At 41.5% G+C, this 13,676-nt stretch overlaps 1 protein-coding gene across 2 annotated transcripts in view; it reads left to right on the forward strand.

The window, feature by feature from the left end:
• Positions 1-13,676, forward strand: part of LOC126108504 (zinc finger protein 436-like) — a 177,454-nt gene that overhangs the window by 131,328 nt on the left and 32,450 nt on the right. The window lies entirely within an intron of this gene.

The raw sequence follows: 13,676 nt of genomic DNA on the forward strand, positions 1-13,676 counted from the left end.
GGGTTTGACCTCTGTTTTTGAAAATTTTTCCAAAGAGCGTGCCAACTGGGGAAGGGCACCTTACATGGTGCATCGCGTCCATCATGCATTGAGATCTTTAGCCCACTTTCACGTCGTGGCATTGCAATCCCACTCATCTTCCATCTCGTGGGTGAGGACACCTTCCTGGGTACGTTTTCCTCCACGCACTATGCAGTGTCGTTTTCTGCGCCGATGATGACTTTGGAATTCTTGGCACCTCATATCCATCACAGTAGCCAGTCTATTTTGGTGGAACCGCCATGTACCCTGTTGATTGTAGCCCCTGACTACGCAGGGATCGCTCTGCTGATGCCTGCACCTTTAACTGCCCACATATGCCAAGAAGTAGATGCCCGTCACTCTGGAGCGTCGGGAGTGGGTGACATCTGGGCGGATGACACGCGAAAAGTGTACCATGTCATCACTTGCTGGTGATCTAATGCCAGCGGTCTCTAAGTGTTCCAAGTCTCAGTACAATGCAAGGAAATATGATCCTAAATCATTCCTCTCCCTGGCCACACCATGGGAGGAATGCTAAGCTAAAAATGGCACTAAACCTCATTTGCCCCGGTACCACATATGTACAAGAGCAGATGCGGACCCCTTTGTCTTGATGATGCCTCAGTTTTTTGTAGAGTATTTAGAGGACAAGTTCGGGGAGGTGGAGGGCTTGTCCATACTGTGGTCAGGGTCAGTCTTGATAAAAACAGCATCCTCTGCCCAGTCATGGGCATTCCTTGTTTGTGGCAAACTGGGGGATGTTTCCGTAACCATCACGCACCATAAGACCTCAAATATGGCCCTTCTTTTGCTGTCTGACAGCGGGGTGTGCGCAAACTTAGAGCGATGAGGAGTTCATCTCATCCAGCGCATCTATTGGGGTCCGAGGGATAATCAGGTTGCCACCAGTCCCTTCATCTTGGCCTTCGAGGATGACACAATAACCGAGAAGATCAAGGTGATGGTCTACTTCTGTTATGTCAAGCCATATATCCCTCCCCCAATGCGGTGCTTTAAGTGCTGGAAGTTCGGCTGTATATCTTCCCGCTGTACTTCCAGCATCGTCTGTCGAGATTGTGGATGTCCATCCCACCCCAATACTCCATGTGTCTCCCCTCCCATCAGTGTCAACTGCAGAGAACATCATTACCCTTGCTCACCAGACTGCAAGATTTTACAGTAAGAAAGGAAAATCATGGAATAAAAGACCCTGGACTGACTGACCTACACTGAGGCTAAGAGGAACTTTGAAACATACATCCTGTGACTAAGGCCTCATCGTATGCCACCACTACAAGAAAAGTTGCAGCCCCATCAGTTGTGTGAGTTACAGTTGCCTCTCAGAGCTGGAAGACATCAGCTCACCTACCTCGGGAGCACTGTCCTCCAACCATCAGGGACACCAGTCCCCGCTTCTCAGCCGGAGAAGCGTAAGTCTCCTTCGGCTCCTCTCACTACAAAGTTGTCCCTTGGGTCACTCTGTTCCCAGGTTTCTGCTAGTGGGAAGGATGACATCCACCACTGGCTGAAGTTCCCAAAAGCAGATGGTCGTAGGGCTTCATGATAATCCTCCATCCCAGAGACAGAATCAGTGAATCCGTCCCAGCCAGAGAAACCCAAGGATCAGCGAGAGAATTCCAGAAAGAAGACCCCAAAACCAAGGGAATCGCAGTTGCACCCACACCAACTGCTGCCCACAACCTCTGCATCTGCGTCTGAGGATGAGGTGAAGATTCTGGCATCCACTTAGGACCTAGATCTGGCCAGACCCTCGGACACAATGGATGTAGCCTGTTCAGGAAAAAGTCGGTGGCAGCAAGTGACCCTGAGGCATATACTGCCTCATTGAGTGTTTCATGCCTTCCCAGTCTCACGAACACATCATCCTCCAGTGGAATTGCGGCGGTTTTTTCCACCACCTGGCTGAGGTACGAGAACTGTTAAGCTTTACACCTGCTTTCTGCATCGCCTGCCAGGAAACATGGTCCCCTGCCCTTCGTGGCTACTGGGGATATTACAAGAACCACAGTGAATATAATAGAGTATTAGGTGGAGTTTGCGGTTATGTCCTGAACGCGGTATGTAGTGAACCTGTGCCCCTTCAAACTCCTCTTGAAGCTGTCACTGGAGAGAACATGACCTGTGTAGTAGTGATCACTTCCCCATCTTCCTGTCACTCCTCCGGCGTCATGCCCACGAGCGCCTACCTAGATGGGCTTCAAACAAGGCATACTGGGTAGCCTTCACATCTGCTATCAATGTTGAATCTCCCCCACATGGTGCCATCGATGATGTGATTGAGCTGGTGACTACAACGACCGCTTCTGCTGCGGAAAGCGCGATCCCTCGTTCTCTAGGGTGCCCTGGTGAAAGACAGTCCCTTGGTGGTCGCCAGAAGTGGCAAGCTGTACAGCGACAAAAGTGGAACCCTTCCCTAGAGCACCTAATAGCCTTTAAGTGGCTCTGTGCCTGCGTTTGCTTGCATATAAAACGACGAAAACAGGAGTGTTGGGAGAGCTATGTGTTGATCAGTGGGTGCCATGTGTCACCTTCTTAAGTCTGGACGAAGATCAGACGTCTTTTTGGGTACCAGACCCTAACATCAATGGTGTGCTCTCTACCAACACACAGGCGATTACTGAGCACTTTGCTCGAACCTCTGTGTCAGAGAACTACCCCCGAGCCTTTCACATCCTCAAATAGCGGATCAAAGGAAAGTCCTCTCGTCCATACATGCCACAGTAAACCCTATAACACCCTCTTTACAAAGTGGGAGCTCCTCATCCCTTGCACATTGCCCTGACACAGCTCCTGGGTCGCATTGGATCGGATCCACAGTCAGATGATTAAACATCTCTCGTCTGACTACAAGCGATATCTCCTCGTCATCTTCAGCCAGTTCTGGTGTGATGGCTCTTTCCATCGCAATGGCGGGAGAGCACCATAATTCTGGTGCTAAAACCCAGTAAAAATCAGCTTGATGTGGATAGCTATTGGCCCATCAGCCTCACCAATGTTAGCTGTAAGCTGCTGGAACGTATGGTGTGTCGGCAGTTGGATTGGGTCCTGGAGTCACGTGGCCTACTGGCTCCATGTCAGGGCGGCTTCTGCCAGGCTCGCTCTACTACTGATAATCTTTTGTCCCTCGAGTCTGCCATCCGAACAGCCTTTTCCAGACGCCAACATCTGGTTGCCATCTTTTTTTACTTGCGTAAAGCATACGACACAACTTGGCAACATCATATCCTTGCCACATTGTACGAGTGGTATCTCCTGGGCCCGCTTCAGATTTTTATCCAAACCTTCCTGTCGCTCTGTACTTCCTGTGCCCAAGTTGGTGCCTCCCATAGTTCCCCCTGTATTCAGGAGAATGCTGTTCTGCAAGGCTCCTTATTGAGTGTATCTCAGTGGCCATTTACGGCCTAACTTTAGGGCTGTCGTCCCCTTCTCAGTATTCCGATGACTTCTGCATTTCGTATTGTTCCTCCAGTACTGATGTTGCTGAGCGGCGCCTACAGGGAGCCATTCACAAGATGCAGTCCCACTCACTGTATTTGAGACATATTGGTTCTTAGGACTGGTTTTCTGATTACTGATTGGCCTGTGTACTTCACCTTTGTCAGCTTAAGCGGAAGTACTGGCAGCAATTCGAGGCCATTGGCTGCCTGAGCAACACCATCTAGGGTGCAGATCACTCTATGCTGCTGCAGCTCTATAGAGCCCTTGTTCAATCCCGCCTTGACTATGGGACTCTGGTTTACGGTTCGGCAGCGCCCTCAGTGTTGTGTTTACTCAACCCAGTGCATCACTACGGCATTTGCCTAGTGACAGGAGCTCTTAGAATAAGTCTGGTGACCAGTGTTCTGGTGGACGCCAGAGTCCCTCAATTGCTGCTCTGACGTTCACAACTGCTCGCCAGTTCTGTTGCCCACATTCGTAGTTCTCCTGAGCATCAGAATTACCATTTCCTTTTCCTATCTACGGCAGTTCATTTCCCATATTGGCAGTCCAGGTCAAGGCTTACGATTGCAGTTCGGATGCAATCCCTTCTCTCCAAACTGGAGTCCTTCTCTTTAGCACTTCCACTTGAGGTCCATTCACGTACACCTCCATGGTGTGCAGCTTGGTCAAAGCTTCGTCTGGACCTTTTGCATGGCCCAAGGACTCTGCTAACCCCGCCGCTCTCCGTTGTCATTTCCTCTCGATTCTTGAATGTTCACGGGCTCTGAATTTATTTACACTTATGGCTGAATGGGTGATGGTAATGTTGGCTTCGCCTATATCCACAGAGGCCATATTGAACAGCATTCCTTGACTGCTGGCTGCAACGTATTCACTGCAGAGTGTGTGGCCATATCTCGTGCACTTCAGTACATCTGTTCCTGTTCTGGTGAGTCGTTTTTTCTCTGTTCTGACTCTCTGAGCAGCTTAGAAGCTACCAACCAGTGCTACCCTCGCCGTCTTTGGTTGCAAAGGTCCAGGAGCCCATCTCTGCCCTGGAACGGTCCACTCGTTCAGTGGTGTTTGTGTGGGCCCCAGGACATGTCAGAATCCGAGGCAACGAACTTGCTAACAGGCTGGCCAAGCAAGCTATGCGGAAACCGCTCCTGGAGATGGGCATATCTGAAAGTAACCTGCATTCTGTTTTAAGCCACAAGGTTTTTCGGCTTTGGGAGAGGGAGTGGCATTACAGTATGCACAACAAACTGTGTGTTATTAAGGAGACTGCGAATGTGTGGGAGTCTTCCCTGCGGGCTTCTCACAGAGAATCAGTTGTCCTTTGTTGGCTTCGCATTGGCCATATGTGGTTCACACATGGTTACCTTCTCCATTGCGAGGACGCACCTCAGTGTTGCTGCAGTTCCCAAATGACGGTGATCCTCCTCTTGTTGGACTGCCCACTTTTGTGCCAGTCTGCAGCAGACTTTTAACTTTCCCAGTACCCTACCTTCAGTGTTGGGCAACAATGCCTCAACAGCAGCTTTAGTCTTCCCTTATTCGTGAGGGTGTGTTTTCTCATTTGATCTGAGTTTTAGCGCATGTCCTTTGTCCCTCTGTGTCCTCCACCCTAGGACCTTTAGGGTGGAGATTTTAATGTGTTGCAGAGTGGCTGGCTTCTCCTTTTTTATTCTCATGGTCCGCCGGCCATGGTAATCTGTCTTCTTGTTTTTAATGTTTTCTCTCTGTCTCTTGCGTCCGTCTGTAGTTTTCTTGTCCTGTTTTGTCCTTTGTAGTGTTCGTTGTCCTTCTGTCATTCTTCTGGTTCTTCCTTTCCCCTGTTATTGTGCCATACATTTTCTTTTTTTTCTTCTTTCCTTTGTGTAATTGTTCTACTGGGATCAAGGGACAGATGACCTCGCAGTTTGGTCTCTCCCCCCCCCCCCCCCCTTTAAACCAACCAACCAAGTTCAGGCCATATCCTTCTCACAATTCCCTGCAGGTGTCGCAACACATCCCTACAGTATCATTGATTAACAGTTTGTCCCTGTGGCATGAATTCGTGACGATGTTCCTGACATTAGTGTCATCAGTAGATGTCGAAGGGCGTCCTGAATGAGGGACATCTTTGATTTCCATCTGGCCATTTTTAAACAATGTGAATAATTTTTAAACTGAGTACACCTTGAGTGCTTATACCGTAGGCTTCCTGCATCATTTAGTGTGTCTCTGTAAATGTTTTCTCGAGTTTCACACAAAATTTAATGCAGACATCTTGTTCCTCTGGCTCTGCTATATCAAAATTTGCAAACTGTGACACCTTTTAATCAATACATCATTGAACAATAGCTAACAGCCATACAACAATGAAACTTCTGGCCCTTACTCATTAAACACAAACGTGTGCAGGGCTCGAAACCACATTACAGTCCAACACACAATTGGCACAATATTACGAATGGTCTGCAATTTTTGAACAGATCTCGTACAAGTAAATAAGGATTAAATTGCAGCTAAAAGATTTGACTTCTTATAAAACTAGTAAGAAAGTTTAAGAAGTGGTGTTTGTCATAGGCTGCAAAATGATCCTACAGCCACCCACGTATGTCTTGCATAAGAACAGTGAAGAAAAGATATGAAAAATGAGGTTTCAGAAGGAAACATATAGAGAACCATTTTTTTCCTAACATCACTTGTAAGTGGGACAGAAAAGGGAATGACTAGCAGTAGTAAAAGCAGTGCATCTCCATGTGCTGTTACAAGATTGGTGTCCAATAGTGTGAAGAGAATTGAAGAGAACCAGTAAATAAGGTCTCCACATCAGTTAAGGAAGTTCTTCTAAACAGTGATTTACTATTGGGAATGTCAGAACATCGTTAAATTCCTCCATAGTAATGATATGCCAGAGCTGTCACATGCAGTCATTGATTATGTAAATGACATTCCCAGGATGATATAAATTAAGTTCTTTCGAAGGCCATCTTTGCTAAATGAGCTCTCCATATTGAAACAGAACTTATGTAAATAAAGAGAAGAGAGCTTACAGAAAAGTAAAAACAGCAACCAACCTCTGTTAATAATGCTATTTATTATGTACAAATAGTGTTATAAACAGTTAAGAACTGACTGGTTAATCATCAGACTGGTATGCCCATTCATAATTAAATTAATTAAAACCACACACACACACACACACACACACACACACACACACACACAAAGAAATTGCCTGTTGGAGAAGTTACAACATGTACAGTAATGTTACAGTAGGAGGTTACAAAGCATAAAAGTTTCACTAAAAGCAATACATACTGCATGAAACTTATTTGTAACTAAATTGAAAATAAAAAATCGTTATTTATCATAATGGTATAACAAAATTTTACAACTGTGCATACATAAATATTATGAGAGTTTGACCCAAATAACATTGTGACAGCTTACTGCCAGTGTGAATTAGTATTATGACACATGGATTAAACCAATTAAATGTCTGTTCTATTTTAGTGTGGCATTCGATTTTTGGTTAGGCTCTGAATGTTTCAGTTGTAAGACAGAAAGCAGGTGGATGAAATTCTGTCAGAAGGCAAAACTGACTGATTCAATGTGTCCACTGACAAGTATGAAGTGGTGGTTTTTTAAAATGATCGTTTTATATGGGATATACACCTATCTCATCAAGCAGATATATAAAGCTATCTTTTTCAGTAGGATGCAATACTTGAATTGGTGTCCAATATGTTTTACCATGCTTAAACAACACTGTTTCAACAAATAATCACAATAATAATTAAAGAATATAAATTCAAGTTTTCATGGTGTTTCTGTCTGAAGTAATTTGTGCAGTTAGTCGTGGGCACATTGGTTGTAGATTGCTGTGCCTAAGTTGACTTTTGCAATAAATAGTAGTTATAAAATCATACTCATCTTGAATTCTTGATGTTGTAGATAATGGCTCAGCTTGTTGTTTCGTAAGTTTACAGGGTATGTTCTCTGAAGAGGCCAAGGTCTTGACATGTTTAATGAACAGAATTTTTTCTCTGATAGTCTTGATTCAGAATAGAAGTTTTGAAATGTGGTGCTACAGATGAATGCTGAAGATTAGATGGGTAGATCACATAACTAATGAGGAGGTATTGAATAGAATTGGGGAGAAGCGGAGTTTGTGGCACAACTTGGCAAGATGAAGGGACCGGTTGGTATGACATGTTCTGAGGCATCAAGGGATCACAAATTTAGCATTGGAGAGCAGTGAGGAGGGTAAAAATCGTAGAGAGAGACCAAGAGATGAATATACTAAACAGATTCAGAAGGATGTAGGTTGCAGTAGGTACTGGGAGATGAAGGGGCTTGCACAGGATAGAGTAGCATGGAGAGCTGCATCAAACCAGTCTCAGGACTGAAGAACACAACAACAACAACAGTCTTGATTCTTTGTAATGCATTCATGGAACAGGAAAAATGGAAAAACAGAAAAACTTAACCAATACTGGTCCAGTGTCCAGATCCAAATGAAACATTGGAAATAGGTACCTTACTTTATCAGGTCTAATCTAACATTGTACATCAGTTCACTGACTACTTCTGTGTACAAAAGACAATTCCTTCTTCCGTGAGGCCACACTGTGTGATTATCACCAGAGTTACAGGTGTAATGCACTTATTTTCTCTGTTTGGCGATTTGGCAATGTGAAAAACTTTTCTGGGAGGACTGAGAATAGTTTTATTAATATCCAGTTTTGTCTGACTCTTTAGTTCTGTCTATCATGATCAGTGTGAGGGAAACTGTGAGGCTGACACAACCACTCTTCAGTGCACTTACATGGGCTGAATCAGTGTTTTGTTTTGCAAGGGCTGGTACTTCAGATTTGGTAGCCACTGAACTCAATGCTGTTTGGAAATCTATGACTACCAACGTGTAATTCATATTTTTTGTTCTGTTCCATAATTTTGTACACGATGGAAAACTGTGTTATATCCACTTCTTAAGATATTTTCTTTGTCCTATCAGTAGCTAATGTTTGTTCAACATGGTTACTGCTGAGGACAGTGATTATTTTCAACATTAGAAAAAGAAGACAGATACATAGAGACAGGAAAAATGTGTTTTCAACAACTTACTTTTATTATTATATTTCACTCTTTCTGAAGGTTGCATTGAAAATGATGAACTAATTCTTTATAATTTACATATTATACATTACACATCACTTTTTTACATTAATGACAAATAACTGTAACTCTGGTGATAATCACACAGTGTGGCCTCACAGAAGAAGGAATTGTCTTTTGTACACAGAAGTAATCAGTGAACTGATGTACAATGCGAGATTATACCTGATAAAGTAAGGTACCTATTTCCAATGTTACATTTGGATCTGGACACTGGACGAGTATTGGTTAAGTTTTTCTGTTTTTCCATTTTTCAGTGTCAAATTACCTTTTTAAGAACTGTGGGTTAGTGACTATAATCTGTTGAAAATTACTTCAGGGTTAGGAACTTTTTGGTGGTAGTAAGGGGGAGCCAACAAGGAAGGCACAGACTGTATTCCACCAATTCTGCAATACCTGTAACAACAAGAAGCATGCAGAGTTGTCAGACCTTCACCCCAGGACCAAAAAAATTTCCCATTTCCATTGTTTGAATTTCAGGCAGTTTGCTGTTCTGTGTGATCATTGCAAACTGTGATTTTGTTTGTTGTTATTTTTACTGTTGCCAGAGTTATTATTGCATTTGTTGTTACTTTTATTTGTTGTGTGGTATTGAACAGTGTTTCACAAAGAAAATCATCAAAAGTTGAGTGGAAAAGTTCCACCTCAATCTCTCAGCTAGGGTATTGCCATACAAGGTTAGTCAAGATAAATCGTTTGTGTTACTTGCCTATTTTGAGACTGAATAACTTAATGGTGATCTCTGCTCTCTGTGAGCAATGTAACTGATAGAAATGCTGCATCTCTGAACATAAACAAGAACGGTGTTGAGAAGGTTGGCAAGAAAATGTTAACGAAAGAAAAGGAAAGTGGAAAAACAACAAAGGTTAAAATTCTTGAGGAAAAAACATGGTATGTATAAGTGGATTATGAATATAGTTTCATTTGCTGAGAAAGGAAAATTCAGCACTTGGAAGTTATTGGTCACCCTTAAGAAATGAGGTCTTCTTCATGGCTGTCACATACAGTATTACATGACCTAGGATGTTACTATGTACATTTCTGTAACTCTAAGGTGTTGATGAATAGGGAAGATTTAGCTGCATGGCAATAAAATTTGTGAGGCAGATCCTTGGCATCAATGAAGTGTGGCTTGATGAGATGTGGGTCAGTTATGGTCACTTTATGAAGCAGGGCTGGCCAGTTGATATAAGCAATACCTTCTGACAATGGAGACAAACTTACTGTTTGTCATGCAGGCATCTCAGATGATTTTCTCTTGAATGGTTATGTGCTTCTAAAGTCGAGCAGACAGGAGATGATCCTTACGAAATAACCTAATACTGTTATTAATGTTGTTCATAGAATCACTAATGCATAATTTCAGAATACTGTGAACAGTTGTTATAGATAATGTTCCTTACCATTCAGGTGTAGTTTAAAATACATCTACCGTGACAAAGAGAAAGAAGGGAGTGACTGATTGGCTTCAATTTCATAATGTTGATTTAAGTGACAGATAACCCTACAAAGGTGGTGCTTATGGAATGAATACCCCTACAAAAAACACAGTTCCCCATATACGAGCTGGTGAAGACACATGAGCATACAATCATTAGGCTACCACTTTGTTGCTACCATTTCAAACCAACGGAGTTAATATGGGCCCAAATTAAGAGGTACAGAACCAGGAGTAGTAATAAATTTGCGCCTGCTGCAGTCTGAAAGGTCACAGGAGAATCAGTTTTAGAATGTCATACCTGAAGACTGGAAGAAGACCAACATACATTCTTAGACCTTCAGTGAAGGGGAAGACTATTTCATTTAATAGTATCTGTACAGTATAGTGTTACTTACAGCATCTGTGAGTGCAAGAGTGAATTGAGTGGAATTTCTACCTTATCATAAAAGAAATCAAATATATATAGCATATTCAGCTTGAAATGCACAATTTACAGCAGTAAGTAGCTACATAACAAAATTGTTTTTTAGTGAGTTTTGACATTTTAATAAGAAGGCCTTATCAGCAACCAACTCCAAATGAAGTTCATGTCAGTTATATAGTCAGTATCCCACAAAATAAATATTGCCATTTACAGTATAATTGCTGCAATACTGAAGTAATGCTTTTTTGTATCACTTTTTTTTTTATCTTTCTCCAAACACTTGTTGGCCTATTTAAAGTATGTTTTCTCACCATGAGAGACATGCATACATATTATATTTTATTATGTTAGACATAAGTAGGTGGATCAGAAAAATTAATAACATATTCATTATAAATGTAGCATTCTGTATCTCATAATGAAACCATACGGCTGACCACTTAGTACTTGATGCACAAGGGACCATTGTGCATCATATGTAACTGAAACTGTCTCATGTTAGAAAACTCTGACAGAGTTATGATTTGGAGTTGATGAAAATTTGACATATTTCTAAGATTTCATTCATTTCATCTGTTCACTTAACATCAATAACCAAAAAGTTCCTCATATATAGAAAAATCAGTAACATCAGAAAATGCAGTATTGTGAACTGTCCATATATTAACTTAATAATTTGCTGCCTCAAATAAAGTGAAAACGTAGTGCAGCCCTTCGAGAACATGTCGAGGTGGGATCCTTATTTATAAAGAGAGTAGTTAGAGAGATTCAGCAAGTTGAATGAAGTGTAAGATTATTTGAGAGTTCAGTGTGGGATGTGGTAACTATGCTCTGCACCTCCACAATCTTCTGCTCAACTGTCAGTTTTAAAGTGATTTTGAACAGACCATAGTGCTTTGTGTATATCTGTATAAGTTACACTTCAGAAACATTAAGAGAGATAATTAAGAGTGTTTGTAATTCTTCCTACAATATAGTAAATGAGCCATTGCATTTTGACACTTCTTGTAAATGGTCAATAACAGAGTATTGTATTCCCAGTTTAGACTTATACCAATAAGGCATAAATTTTAATGTGAAAACTTTTCAAACGAGGAGTTTCTCAACAGCTAGTGAAAAGGTGAGTGCTGAGAATCACTAAGAGAGGCTAAAAAACAAAGAAATGAATCTGAAAATAGGTTAGAGTTGTTGATCTAGTTAGGACTGTAATGAAAATTGGATGGTAGGGGGTACGACATGGACAGAAGAAGTTAGACATGAAGGTAGGCAGGCCACAAAAGTTACTTGTGGCATTTCAAAAGAAAAGAAAATGAAAAACTTGAAGGAAGTAGATGACATTGAAAAATACACAGGAAAAAAGTAAAAGTGTAAACCTGATGACTCTAATGCATGGAAAAGTCTAGGTGTGGCTTTGATTCAGCAGTAGAAGTCAAGTGACTGCTGCTGCTGGCGATGGTGGTAGTGAATGTTTATGACCTTTGAATTACTGTGTAGCTGCATCTGTACATAAACTGAGAAATTATTAAGCTGTGGGTTTCTGATGTCACATGGAAACCACATAATTTCAGTTTTCATGAACTTCTAGGGCTTCTGTCTCTACACTCACAATTTTCTGCGTCTTTTGAACTATGTGTGTGTCCAGCATTTTATTATTTGCTATTCTGACTCGTGCTTCTAAAGTAGCTCATTCACTTGATGAAGACTTATTGTTTGTACTGTTTTCTGCATTCTCAGGATAATTATATATATTAAAGGACATGTTATCAATATGTCTACCACAGAAACAGTGACTGCAAGGATGTATCAAGCAACAAAATATGCTAGACTCTCGATGTTCTGGCCATTCCACGCATACATGAGTACTGGATTAGTAGAAGTGCCACATTATTGTGAGTGTCTGTAATTTAGTTTAAACACAAATGAAGTATACTTTATTAAGTCCCAAGATACATTAACTTTCATAGAAGACTTACTTTTTGACTGCGTACATACAAGTAGTATCATTTACTATGAAACATGTCCCAAATTTTTAGTTGTCACAATAATGATAAACAATGTCAGCACACTGCTGCTTTACAAGCAGTACACCAGTACTTCATGTATCTGGTTGTTGCATAATGTTCTTCAGGAAGATGTCTGTAGCTTTGGCACCAGCAGCATGAGAAATCTTCATGCTCTCTCCTCATACGTCCTTTTCTTCTTATTTCATCAAACCTGTTCTACACACTTTTATTTCCTTACCTTGTAACATTTGGTGTATCTCACAGTTTTCCTCATTCAGCCACTTAGCAAAATATTCATAAATGTCTCATCCTCCTGGAGCTTATAGAATGTATAACATTGTACTTGACAAACCACATTGCTGTGTCCATTACTTCTGCTTGACCAACTAGAGACCAGTGGTGGGCCATGTTACTGAGAGGCCTGAGTACTGAGAGCCACATTAGTGAAAGTTTAGTTTAAGAGTAAAAATGAACACTTCAAATATGCTGCAGTCTGAAAAGCTGTCAGCTTACAAATACGTGTACGTTGTCTTTCATTGGTTTCACAGCTATACATATTTGAGTATTTGTATAGCATTAGAATCAGATGTACAGAGTAAGAAAGTGTCATTCAAAGTTGAACATGTGTTAAGCTGCCCAAGACTACAATCGGCAAAGTCAGTACCATTTGTTTAAAATTAAAAATTATTCTAATATTTTGGCCATAATTGAGGATGGCTGACACAATTGGGGATGGCTGTTGTGTGGATTATAACTTGAATGACAGTATACAGCATGGGCATAATGCTCGTGGCATGGGATAATGTGTAAATCTCCAATTTAAATAATACTTCATGCTTGCAGGCAATTCAGTAGCCCTAAGGTTGAAACTTCCTGTGGGTGATTAAAATTGTGTGTTGGACTAAAACTCAAAACTGGAATCTTGCATTTTGTGGCCTGGCATCAACACCATGTCAGGAAGTTTCAAAACTGTGCATACAGTATTTTAGTGTGAAATATTCATTGCAGGAACCTTATGATTGATAGCCTCCACATTTATTTTTGTGATATGAATGTTGGAATTGTTCAGTAAGTTAATGATGTATGTTTCTTAAACTCATTGGTCTGTATTGCTGGCCCTCAGCTGAAATTCATCCCCAGGCATATGTGAATGCATGTGCATCTGTCATTCAGCAAG

The sequence above is a fragment of the Schistocerca cancellata genome, chromosome 11, assembly GCF_023864275.1.
Source record: "Schistocerca cancellata isolate TAMUIC-IGC-003103 chromosome 11, iqSchCanc2.1, whole genome shotgun sequence".
NCBI classification, from domain to species: domain Eukaryota; kingdom Metazoa; phylum Arthropoda; class Insecta; order Orthoptera; family Acrididae; genus Schistocerca; species Schistocerca cancellata.